General features: G+C 41.0%; 1 long non-coding RNA gene across 1 annotated transcript; it reads left to right on the top strand.

The window, feature by feature from the left end:
* Positions 1–9,392: 9,392 nt before the first annotated feature.
* Positions 9,393–10,982, top strand: LOC126989357 (uncharacterized). The gene is made up of 3 exons (XR_007743223.1): positions 9,393–9,788; positions 9,857–9,924; positions 10,061–10,982. It is a non-coding gene; the product is annotated as an uncharacterized LOC126989357 (long non-coding RNA).
* Positions 10,983–11,513: the final 531 nt, after the last annotated feature.

The following is an 11,513-nucleotide window of genomic DNA, read 5'->3' as shown; positions in this document are numbered from 1 at the left end:
ATTACGCGTATATCATTAGCCAAGCGAAAAGAAAGCCACTCCCTCCATCCCTTCAACTCCGGCTACATGTGATTGGGGGATTTTTTGGGAAAAGATGGTGCTGGTTAATGGTATTTCCTTGGGGATATCCGCCAAGGTAACCTGAAGAGTTTTTAGTGAAGGTACCATAAGGTTGAAGGCGGATTTTCTAATGGTAACAACAATAAGACTGACACTCGTTTACTCCTTTTCCTTCTGCCTCACCAACTACTTCTGTGAGAGTCTATCAATTGCCATATGTGTTTCTACCCCTCAATCTACATTCTATCTCACGTTAGTTCACCGCAGTATCACCAACGCCATCACCACATATATCAACAAACGCCACAACATACCAACATACCACACACCAACACATTCACTAAACACAAACCAGAAACTTCAAACCATCAACACACGTAATGACAGACTTACTCCCTCATAAATGGACACTCGGCCTCGATTCATTATACAAATACGCTAATTATTCTAAGAAGCCTAAATTATTGGTAACGTTAAACCCGGTGTGTGTGTGTGTGTGTGTGTGTGTGATATATATATATATATATATATATATATATATATATATATATAGATATATATATATATATATATATATATCTATATATATATATATATATATATATATATATATATATATATATATATATTGGTATATTTATTTTTGGCTTAATAGTTATATACATATTGGTAAATTACAAATGTAGTTTTTATTTTAAGCCAGGTCCATTAAACCGAGGCTTTCTAAGGACCTGAAGACTCGTAAAGAAAGTACATAACAAGGGACAGGTTTAGGCCACATAAAGCATAATAACTTAATATATTTTAACAATGTATAAATGTATAGGTCAGTCGAAGTGAAAAATGTATACAATACGAACATGTGAAAAAAAAACTTAGTTGACATCACTCTAGCAGTAAACAAGTGTACATGTGAAATAAAAACTTGAAAATAGCTTGATTATTATTGAAATAATGAAATTTACAGCAATCAGTCGGAGTTTGCAAAAATAATGTGAGAAAAAAAAACGCAATGAACCATTCAAAAACACTATAAAATAAATAAAAAAATCAATGTGACCATAAGTTCTCATAGGTACTAAGAAGCCTTTTATTAATTTGGTTTGAACAATCTTATATTCTCATCAGTTTTTAAGTGTTGTGGTAAGTCATTCCAGATTTTAGCTCCTCTTGATAGGATGCTCCGTTTTTTTTTTTTTTTACAACAAAGGAGGCAGCTCAAGGGCACACAAAAAAAGAAAACAATAATAAAAAAAAGCCCGCTACTCGCTGCTCCTAAAAAAGAAACAAAAGAGGTGGCCGAAAGGAAGATCAAATACGGGAGGAGAGGTGTCCTGATACCCTCCTCTTGAAAGAGTTCAAGTCGTAGGCAGGAGGAAATACATGTTGTAAAAGATGAAAAACCTGACATAGGTTTTATTGCACACAAACAACTGGAGTCACCTCCTGAAACAATAGAAACAGCCACTATTACAACACGCACTACTTTACATGCACAATAACAAACAAATACATCAAAGTAAGTGCCAGACAACACAGGGACATCCACAAGCAATAATATGTGCGAAGACACACAAATAGCAACATAATAAGCTGGTAAATGCAAGCAGAGAAACAACGTACATGAGAGCATAAATGTAAAACTACATTGAACATATATTACCACATTCTCCCCACCTATGAAATTCAAGCAGCATAAATACTTAGGTGCCCGCCGGGTCCTTTTGGACCTCCGGAGTGGTACAGGTGTAGTGCCTTGACCAGATGCAGCAGGATGCTCTTGAACAGCACTTTCCCCGGGTGTAACGTCATGAGTGACTTCTTGAAGAGCAGGTTCCGAGTTTGCTCTAGCATCTGGACGGCGCACCTCAGACTCTGATATACCTAGAGACTCTAGAGATTGCGGCAGTGAAGGTCTGGTGGCCTCCACGCTGCTACTATCATCACCACTTAAAGGTGCAAGATGCCTCAAAGACACAGTGGACTCTCTACCATCAGGAAACTTGACATGGGCATATTCAGGATTAGCTTCTACTATTTCTACTTCATCTACTAGAGGGTCATTCTTGCTGTGCCGTACTTGTCGTCTTAATAGAGCGGGACCTTTGGTGATGAGCCAGGTAGGCAACGTACGACCTGACGTGGACTTCCGAGGATGCTTTAGGAAACGCTCGTGTGGTGTACAATTAGTTGACGTACATAGCAGGGAACGGATAGAGTGAAGTGCATCTGGGAGGACAACTTCCCATTGCGAGACATCAAGATTCCTTGTTCTGAGAGCTAACCGAATGGTTTTCCATATGATTCCATTGTACCTCTCCACCTGACCATTGCCCCTTGGGTTGTAGGGCGTAGTGCGACTGGTAGCTACTCCTTTCTCTAGTAAGAATTTCTTCAGTTCTTCTGACATGAAAGAGGCTCCCCTGTCTGAGTGTACGTATGCTGGCATTCCGAATAATGCAAACAGTTGTACCAAACACCCGATGATAGCACCAGCAGTCATGTTTGAACAAGGGAACGCAAAAGGGAACCGTGAGAATTCGTCAATGACAGTGAGCAAGTATCTGTTTTTCGACTGTGACGGAAGGGGCCCCTTAAAATCCAAGTTCAATCTCTCGTATGGCTGAGTAGCTTTCACCAGATGGCCATCATCAGGCTTATAGAACTGAGGTTTGACAGTAGAGCAGATTGGACAAGAAGCAGTAACCTTCTTTACATCCTCAACAGAATAAGCTAGGTTCCGAACTCGGATGAAATGCACCATCCTTGACACTCCAGGATGACATAGACTTTCATGCAGTTGTTTGAGTTTGTCTGTAGCTACAGCACCACAGACACGCGAGAGAGCATCTGCAGGAATATTTTCCGTACCTGGACGATACACTATATCGTAGTGGTAGCATGACAGTTCAATGCGCCACCTGGCTATCTTGTCGTTCTTGATTTTGCTTGAAGATCTTGTGTCGAACATGAATGTTACACTTCGCTGGTCAGTAATCAGCTTAAAGTGATGACCAATTAGGTAATGCTTCCACTTTCTGAGGGCCTCAACTATGGCATGCTTCTTTCTACTTAAGAATGCCTTTGTTCACTGTCAGAGAGAGTGCGAGAGAAGAACGCTACAGGACGTCCATTCTGAGTGAGAGTAGCGGCAATGGCATGGTCTGAGGCATCTGTTTCGACTGTGAAAGGGGATGTAGGATCAATGGCTTGCACCACGGACTTCGCAATTTCATTCTTCAATTTCTCAAAAGTCAGAGAAGCTTCAAAAGACAACGGAATCTCGTGGAGTGTGAAAGAGGTTGACTTTCTCAGAGAAGTTGGGTATCCATCGTGAGTAATGAGCAAGCAACCCAACATTCTCCGAAGAGAGGCAGTATCCTTGGGAAGGGTAGACTCAAGAGAGGCTGCAGTCGTTCTGGATCAGGTCTGATCTCTCCGTCCTTATAGAGTATCCCAGAAGGTTTATAGACTGTGTCCTGAAATCACACTTGTCATGATTAAAGGTGAGGTTGTAATCCTTCGCCACTTTCAAGAAATGATTTAGGTTTTTGTCATGCTCCTCTTCCGTCTCTCCACATACAGTCACATTGTCCACATAAGCAAATGCCCCTTCCATCTTTTCTTTTGCAAGGATCTGATCCACAACTCGTTGGAAAGCGGCCACTCCGTTCTTCACACCAAATGGGATTCGATTGAACTCATACAGCTTTCCACTCGCCTCAAAAGCAGTGTACAACTTTTCGTCTTCTCTTATTGGCACTTGGTGGTAGGCGCTCTTCAGGTCCAAGGTGCTAAACACTTTAAATCTTGAGACATTGTTCACTGTTTCATCGATCCGAGGCAAAGGGTAAGCATCCAGCTCAGTAAACCTGTTTATAGTTTGTGAATAATCAATCACCATTCTCTTCCTGTGATTGTGCCCTGCAGTGATTAGCACCTGGGCCCTCCATGGAGACTGGCTGGGTCTTATTATTCCTTCTTGTAGCATTCTACCAATTTCAGTTTTGACAAATTCCTTATCAGCCTGAGAGTAATGTCTCGACTTTGCAGCAATGGGTCTGCAGTCTGCTGTCAGATTGCTGAAGAGTGGGCGCAACCAACTTCACTGCAGCCAGCCCACATATCTTGAGTGGTGGGCGTGCTCCTCCAAAAGCCATTTCTAGAGCAGAATGATTCTTCAAGAATTCATGCCCCAAAATTACATCACTACACAGGGCTGGCAGCACTTTGAGTTTTATACTAGGATAAATTTGTCCTTGCAGCTCCACATCCACACAACAATGACCTAAGATTTTGGACGAGAGAGACGCATCAGCCATGGAGACGTGCCCGTCGTCAGGAAGTATGATTAGGTTGTTTTCTTTAGCAATCTTCTGACTCACAAAATTTTCCGAGCTTCCTGTATCAATAAGTGCATTAACAGGGAGACCATTAACTTTCAAACAACTCAAAGATTTACTAAGACTACTAGGCGCAGCCCCAGACACAGTAGCCAGTGTTGCTGCCGAATATTTAGTTTTACCAGCAGAGGTATCCCCTACCGGTTTCCCTGACCTACACACTTTTGCATAATGTCCTTGTTTCTTACACTTTAGACATAAAGCTTCCCTAGCAGGACATTTGAACCGAGGGTGCCGTTTCAAACCACAGAAAAAAACTGATTGGCGCCAGTAGTGGCGGCAAGATGAGCAGTTTCATCACTACTTTCTAAACACTCTGAATCACCTGACTGACTTTGTGGCTGAGGTACAGCAGCAGTAATTGGCTCAACAGTAGTATAAGAAGCAGAATGTTTCTGAGCCATCTCTAAAGTGCGTGCCTGTTCATAAGCAGTTTGCAAGTTAAGAGTTATATTTTCGAATAGTCTTTGACGAATGGCACCAGAAGAAAGTCCATTTGTTGGGACCCAGAATATGGACAAACAAAAGACGACCATAGTAGCACAGTTAATTAAAAGTGACCCCAATCAGAGGCAAATACCGAGTGGAGATATGGAGACAAGAATTGTAAATATGACAGGAGAGGGAAGGAAAGCAATTAGTCAGATATACAAAGTTGTAAACATCTGATAAGCACTAACACTACTGAGAGGTTATGGAAAATACCCAGACCCACATACAGAAAACAGATACCCAGTAGGCGTGGTCAGGAAGTGTGGATAACCATTCAAGAGGACTCTAACATGTCACGTGCGGTGTGACGGAATGCTATAAGCGAATAACTGAGAAGAGAAGTCACTGTGGGAGTGTCTTAAGAGTGAAATCACAAATAGTAGGAGAAGTAAACAATATAACATAATGAGCGAGCCAATGGTTGTTGACAGGAAGTATTGGCTACTGGTTATGTAGAAAATGAAGGCGTGTCAAAGATGTAGTTCCGCCTCAAGCAAGGAAAAATGTGACCTAGACAACAGTGATATGGGCAGACCGAGCCTTGCACTCGCTTCAAGCAGACTTGCTACTCACTCAGCTGAGAATGGCTGTTGTGATCTTAATCGTGAGTAGAAATTCGAGAATCTAAGGGAAACCGACTGTATTGTCCTGGAGATTATAATGTAGGAGATGTGAAGTAGGATTGTGAGTGGGACAGGATTGTGATTATTTGTTTGCGATGTAAAGCAAAGGTAGAAAGCACTGGGTGTGGTATAATTTGGTGCTTCCGTGAAATTGTAGTAGATTATACTATAGGAATGTGTTATCAGGATGTGAGGAGAGTATTTAAATATTGTGATGTAAGCAGAGAGATACAAACCACTGCTTGTGGAATGACGAGTGTTATTATTATTGGCAACAACTGAGCACATATTGTAGTATTATGTTTAAGACATGTCGTTTGTCATATGTTGCATCCATTGCTGAATATGCCAGCGTTATGATCGTCTGAGCATAGAATATTGCGTAAGGCAATTACTTTCATTTAATTTTAAATAAATGTATATTTTCTTTTTCCCTTGTTTATCCCCGAACTCCAGTCTCCAATAACAACTTAAGCCGGATCACGCTACCAGGGATACGAGACGGTGAGATCATTTATGGAGTAATTAATGAGTGATAAAAGAGTTGATTTAATACAAGAAAAGAAGGGTCCAAAACTGGCGGCAGCGGTATAGGGATAAATAGGGACATGTGCTTACAGTGCTTTTGTTTAATTTACTCTGACGAGAAAACGCCTCTTATTTTCATTAAGTTTTGCTCGTTTTAAGTGGCAGAAATAATAGTGACGATTTAATTATATAATTATTGGTTCTTCCGGAGGACATGGACTTTGACGACATGGTGGTTGAAACTCTAGCCAGCAATTGGTGTTCTGTAGTGCAATGGATAGCTCACGCGACTCACAACCTAGAATTCATGAGTTCCTTCCCGGGCGGAGTGGAAAGGCATGGGCAGTCTCTCTCCACCCGCGCCGCGATCCATTCATCAGTGAGAGGGTGTCAGGTGACAGGCAGCGGCAGCGTCCCGCCTCTCAGGTTTGTTTGTTTTAGGATTGTTACCCCAGGATGGAGGGGAACACGGGGCTCTACGCCTCACAGGGTGGTGGTGTGCCGCGGCGGGCATGCAGCCACAGAGTGACTTTATAAAGGCCTAACTCGCGTCCCCCAGGTAGGAAGTGTAGAGTATGATCTAGAAAAAATGTGAAATACTAAGAAAAGTGTGAGGTATGGATAAAAAGTCAAGAAAAAATAAATAAAAAATGAAGCATATGGACAATAGTGTGAAGTATTAAGATAAATGTGTGAAGTAAGAGAATCAGAGGAAGAGGAGGCCAGGGTAGTGCCCCCCTCAGTTAACTACTATAAATAACAGTAAATAAGTAAATGAATAATAAATAAATAAATATGCACACTTGCGGTGGAAAAAACGGAAAATAAGCGAAGAACAAAACAGGGAGTAACCTTTAATATAATAAAAGAAGGCTATAACGAACAAGGGAGTGACCTTAAAAATAATGAAAAGAAGGCTATAATTAACATAACTCAAGAGTAACTTTGTTAGGCAGATCGCACTACTCATGATAACACATATGCAAAAGTGGCAGCACTCCTAGAAACAGGAGCGTGTGTGAGTTTTTAACGGATGAATTTATTAAAGAATTAGGGCTCGCAGTAAATAACTGTGAAGCGAAACCCGTGAATATTCTCTCTGTGCAAAGATACCATATTGAAATTGACGGTAAAAGACAAGTTAATATGGAAGGAAAAAGTAGTTTCCAAGACTTATTGATAACACGCGATGTAGATTTGCCGACTCATATTATGTTGAGTACTGATTTGTCGTGTAGCACGAGATTATTTTAAAAAACATTGAAACTAAATGAGGAACAAAAGAACGAAGCTTAAAACTGATAATAGAAGGGGAAACCATACAATTATGCCAGGAAAAATATGTCTTATATCTAGAGGTGAAGGATCTTAGCTAAATGTAGATGGAAATGAAGAAGGTCTCACTGAAAATAAGGCCGTACGTTGCCAAGCAGCTGAACCTTTGCAACTGCATGCATCTGTTGCAGGTTACATAACGCTAGTGACGCAACTACAGGCAAGTGAAGCTTTATTTGAGCCTTGTGTTAGTAATACTCAGGCTAGAGTCTTGTGCTCAGGGATAGTTAAGTTAACCCCTTCATCTGACAATCAAAGATCTTATGTCACTGTGCCGTATTTGAATATTGAAAGTGTGTGTAAAGATAGATGATAATACAACGTTAGGATTTGTGAAGCCTGTCACTCATGAGCTATACGCTGATCTGCCACAAGTATCTAGTGTACAGACCGCTGACACAGCTAAAACAGACTTGAGGCCCGCAGAGCTTGAAGTAAGGAAGAAAAGCCTCTATCAAATTGTTGACGCTAAATTCCCAAGTGAAGAGAGAGAATCAGGTTTTAAAGTCCTTAATAGATAAATATATAACAGTGTTTTCCACAGAACAAGAACCATTAACAGTAACGCCCTATTTTTTTAAGCACCATCAAGCAAAACACTGATGAAGTAGTGTACAGGCGTCCATATAACATTCCTATCAGTTATCATGACAGAGTAAATGAACAACTTATATCGCTCCAGCAACAGGGTGTGATCCGCCCTTCGCGATCACCCTATAATGCCCCACTTATCCCAGTGCCCCAAAAAGATGGAGTACTACGACTTTGTCTGGACTTCCGGGCACTTAATAAAACACTACGGGACGACCGGTACCCACTCCCTAATATAACTACCATACTCAATCAATTGGGAGATAGTAAGTTTTTTTTTTCATGCCTAGACATGAAACAGGGTTACCATCAAATCCCCCTAGATGAAATCAGCAGAGAAAAGACGGCATTTTCTTCTCCAGCAGGACATTGGGAATTTACTTCCCTCCCCTTTGGCCTTAAAACAGCCCCGTCCTGCTGCAAGAAAATAATAAACACTGTCCTTACAGGACTATTAAGCAACAAGGTTCAGGTGTACCTTGATGACATAATTATCCTGGGCGATATATTTTCTAATCACGCAGATAACTTAGAACAAATTCTGGATCGCTTAAAGGAAGCCAAACTGACTCTTAAGATGGAGAAGTGTAACTTTTTTAAGGACAAAGTAGATTACCTGGGCCATGCCATCCGCTCAGAGGGAATAAAACCTCAGTCTAGCAAGCTGGAGGCCATACAAAACGTCCCGGCCCCCAAACTGTTCATGATTTACAGTCATTTCTTGGATTGACTAATTATTATCGCAAATTTATTGCAAATTATTCACAAATTGTTGCTCCTTTTCTAAAGATTTACAAAAAGAAGAAAGGTACACTAAAAGAATAAATAAAAATAAAATAAAACTCCACTCATATGGACGGATGAAACAAAAATTGCGTTCTCAACCCTTAAGGATAGAATGCTTGGTACAGTCACTCTACGCGTCCTACTACAATACTGGTGGAGTATTGCAATAACAGGATAATGATGATAAACTAAGACCTGTATCTTTTTTTGTGAGAAATTGAATACGGCAGAACAGCGGAACAGTATAGTTGAACGAGAGGCTTTAACTGTAATTTATGGGTTACACGTAAACCGCCCATTAATACTGGGTTACCCTGTTGAGATCCACACGGGTCACAGACCTTTAGTCTGGTTGTTACAGGCAGCTAGTCCCAACGGCAGGATAGCTAGATGGCAGACTCTCATGAGTGAGTATGGTTTCACAATCAATCATTTGCCTGGCAAAGAAAATATAGTAGCAGATTTTTTTTATCAAGGATGAAGGCTCAACAGGACACTGAGATTGAATTAGAAGGACACGCGCGATAATGTTTGTGGATGGGGAACAAGAAAAACCGTGGAACACGTGGATAATGAGGGGCAAGGTATTGCACTAGTGCAGAAAAAGAAACAGGCGCCGAAAAATGAGAAAAATAAAATATATGATATGTATGGACCTGAATAGTGAGTGTATTGGCCACACACTTGACTGGAGTATTCAGGAGATTAGTGAGCTGCATGATGAGCAGCCAGCATATAAGTATGCTAAAAGAAGGAAGCCCCATGAATGAAAATTGAGCAAAGACTCAGAGAAAAAAGGCATAATGTGAGATGCCGCCCCTGTTAGAGGTACAGGTGGAAAATGTGTTATATTGTGTTGAAGATGGGCATAATGTGAGATGCCGCCCCTGTTAGAGGTACAGGTGGAAAATGTGTTATATTGTGTTGAAGATGGGCATAATGTGAGATGCCGCCCCTGTTAGAGGTACAGGTGGAAATTATGTTATATTGTGTTGAAGATGGGCATAATGTGAGATGCCGCCCCTGTTAGAGGTACAGGTGGAAAATGTGTTATATTGTGTTGAAGATGGGCATAATGTGAGATGCCGCCCCTGTTAGAGGTACAGGTGGAAAATGTGTTATATTGTGTTGAAGATGGGCATAATGTGAGATGCCGCCCCTGTTAGAGTTACAGGTGGAAATTATGTTATATTGTGTTGAAGATGGGCATAATGTGAGATGCCGCCCCTGTTAGAGTTACAGGTGGAAAATGTGTTATATTGTGTTGAAGATGGGCATAATGTGAGATGCCGCCCCTGTCAGAGTTACAGGTGGAAATAAATGATGTGTTTTAGTGAGTCCGTACGGAGAAGCCACTAAGGTGGTGATTCTACCCCCCAAGTATTTCCAAGGCGATAACTCTGGCTCATTCGTCGCCACTGCAGGGCACGGAGGAACCAAAGTTACGTTATGTCGGTGTAGAAAGTTCGCTTTCTGGCCTGGAATGAAACGGGATGTAGAAAATTATGTAAGGAAGTGCGTCATGGTAGTCGTTTTAAAAGTGAGTTGGGAACTTGCACCCTGCTCCTTGGCGGCAATATCCAGACGTCACCGCTCCTTTTGGAAGAATACACATGGACCTTGTGGGTCCCATGGGTGTATCGGACAATGGGGTTCGATACGTAATGCCCATGGTTGATGTTTTTAAAAGGTATTTGATTATAGTACCCTTACGGAGTAAGGAAGCCCGCGAAATGGCAAGGGCGTTGTACGTGGATGTTGTTTGTGTACACGGTGTTCCTCAGACAGTTGTTACAGGTCAAGGTTCAGAGTTCGTTAATTCCGTGATGCAGGAGATAAATTAGAAGCTACCTGTGCGACACGCGAATAACGGCTTACCGTACAAATGGGAATGGAATAATAAAGCGCGCAAATTATACTGTTGTTAACATTTTGAGGAGAATGTTCTAGGAAATGTGTCCGTTTGGGATATAATGCTACTTATAGACATCTTGGCCTATAATGCTGCGTATTATCGCACCATAAAGGAGTCCCCATTTTATCGAGAGAGACAGAGAGAGAATTTTTAGAGATCCTCCTGTACCCTACACTATGTTAGAAAAAATTCAGCAGCCCTGGTAGGATATTTACTCCTATAAAGAGGAAATGACTGCAATTGCAAGGAAAGTTTATGATATCTACTCCTATAAAGAGGAAATGGTTGTAATTGCAAGGAAAGTTTATGATATATACTCCTATAAAGAGGAAATGGTTGTAATTGCAAGGAAAGTTTATGATATATACTCCTATAAAGAGGAAATGGTTGTAATTGCAAGGAAAGTTTATGATATTGACTCCTATGAAAAGGAAATGGCTGCAATTGCAAATAAAGTTTATGATAGATGCCAGGTTTACATTGAAAAAGGTAGAGAAGAAATAGAAAAGAAATACAAAGCTTCAAAATCAAAACTATCAACGTTGGAGACAGTGTTCCTCAAACGAGACCACAGAAAAAAGTAAATAAAAAGTTGTAACTTATTTTTGATGGACCCTACAGGGTAACAGAGAAGATCAGTGATATAATGGTAAAAATTATAAACCTCAGGACTAGTAAGGTTTCAACGGTCCCCACAGATAGAGTAAAAGTCCTTCATGAAAATTGCATCGACGTGCAGCAATGTCCAACGATTAGGCGAGCATACCCTTTAAATCCAGA

The sequence above is a fragment of the Eriocheir sinensis genome, unplaced genomic scaffold (assembly GCF_024679095.1).
Source record: "Eriocheir sinensis breed Jianghai 21 unplaced genomic scaffold, ASM2467909v1 Scaffold1132, whole genome shotgun sequence".
NCBI classification, from domain to species: Eukaryota; Metazoa; Arthropoda; class Malacostraca; order Decapoda; family Varunidae; genus Eriocheir; species Eriocheir sinensis.
The sequence above is the reverse complement of the archived record's forward strand: the minus strand, read 5'-3'. Positions and strand labels throughout refer to the sequence as shown.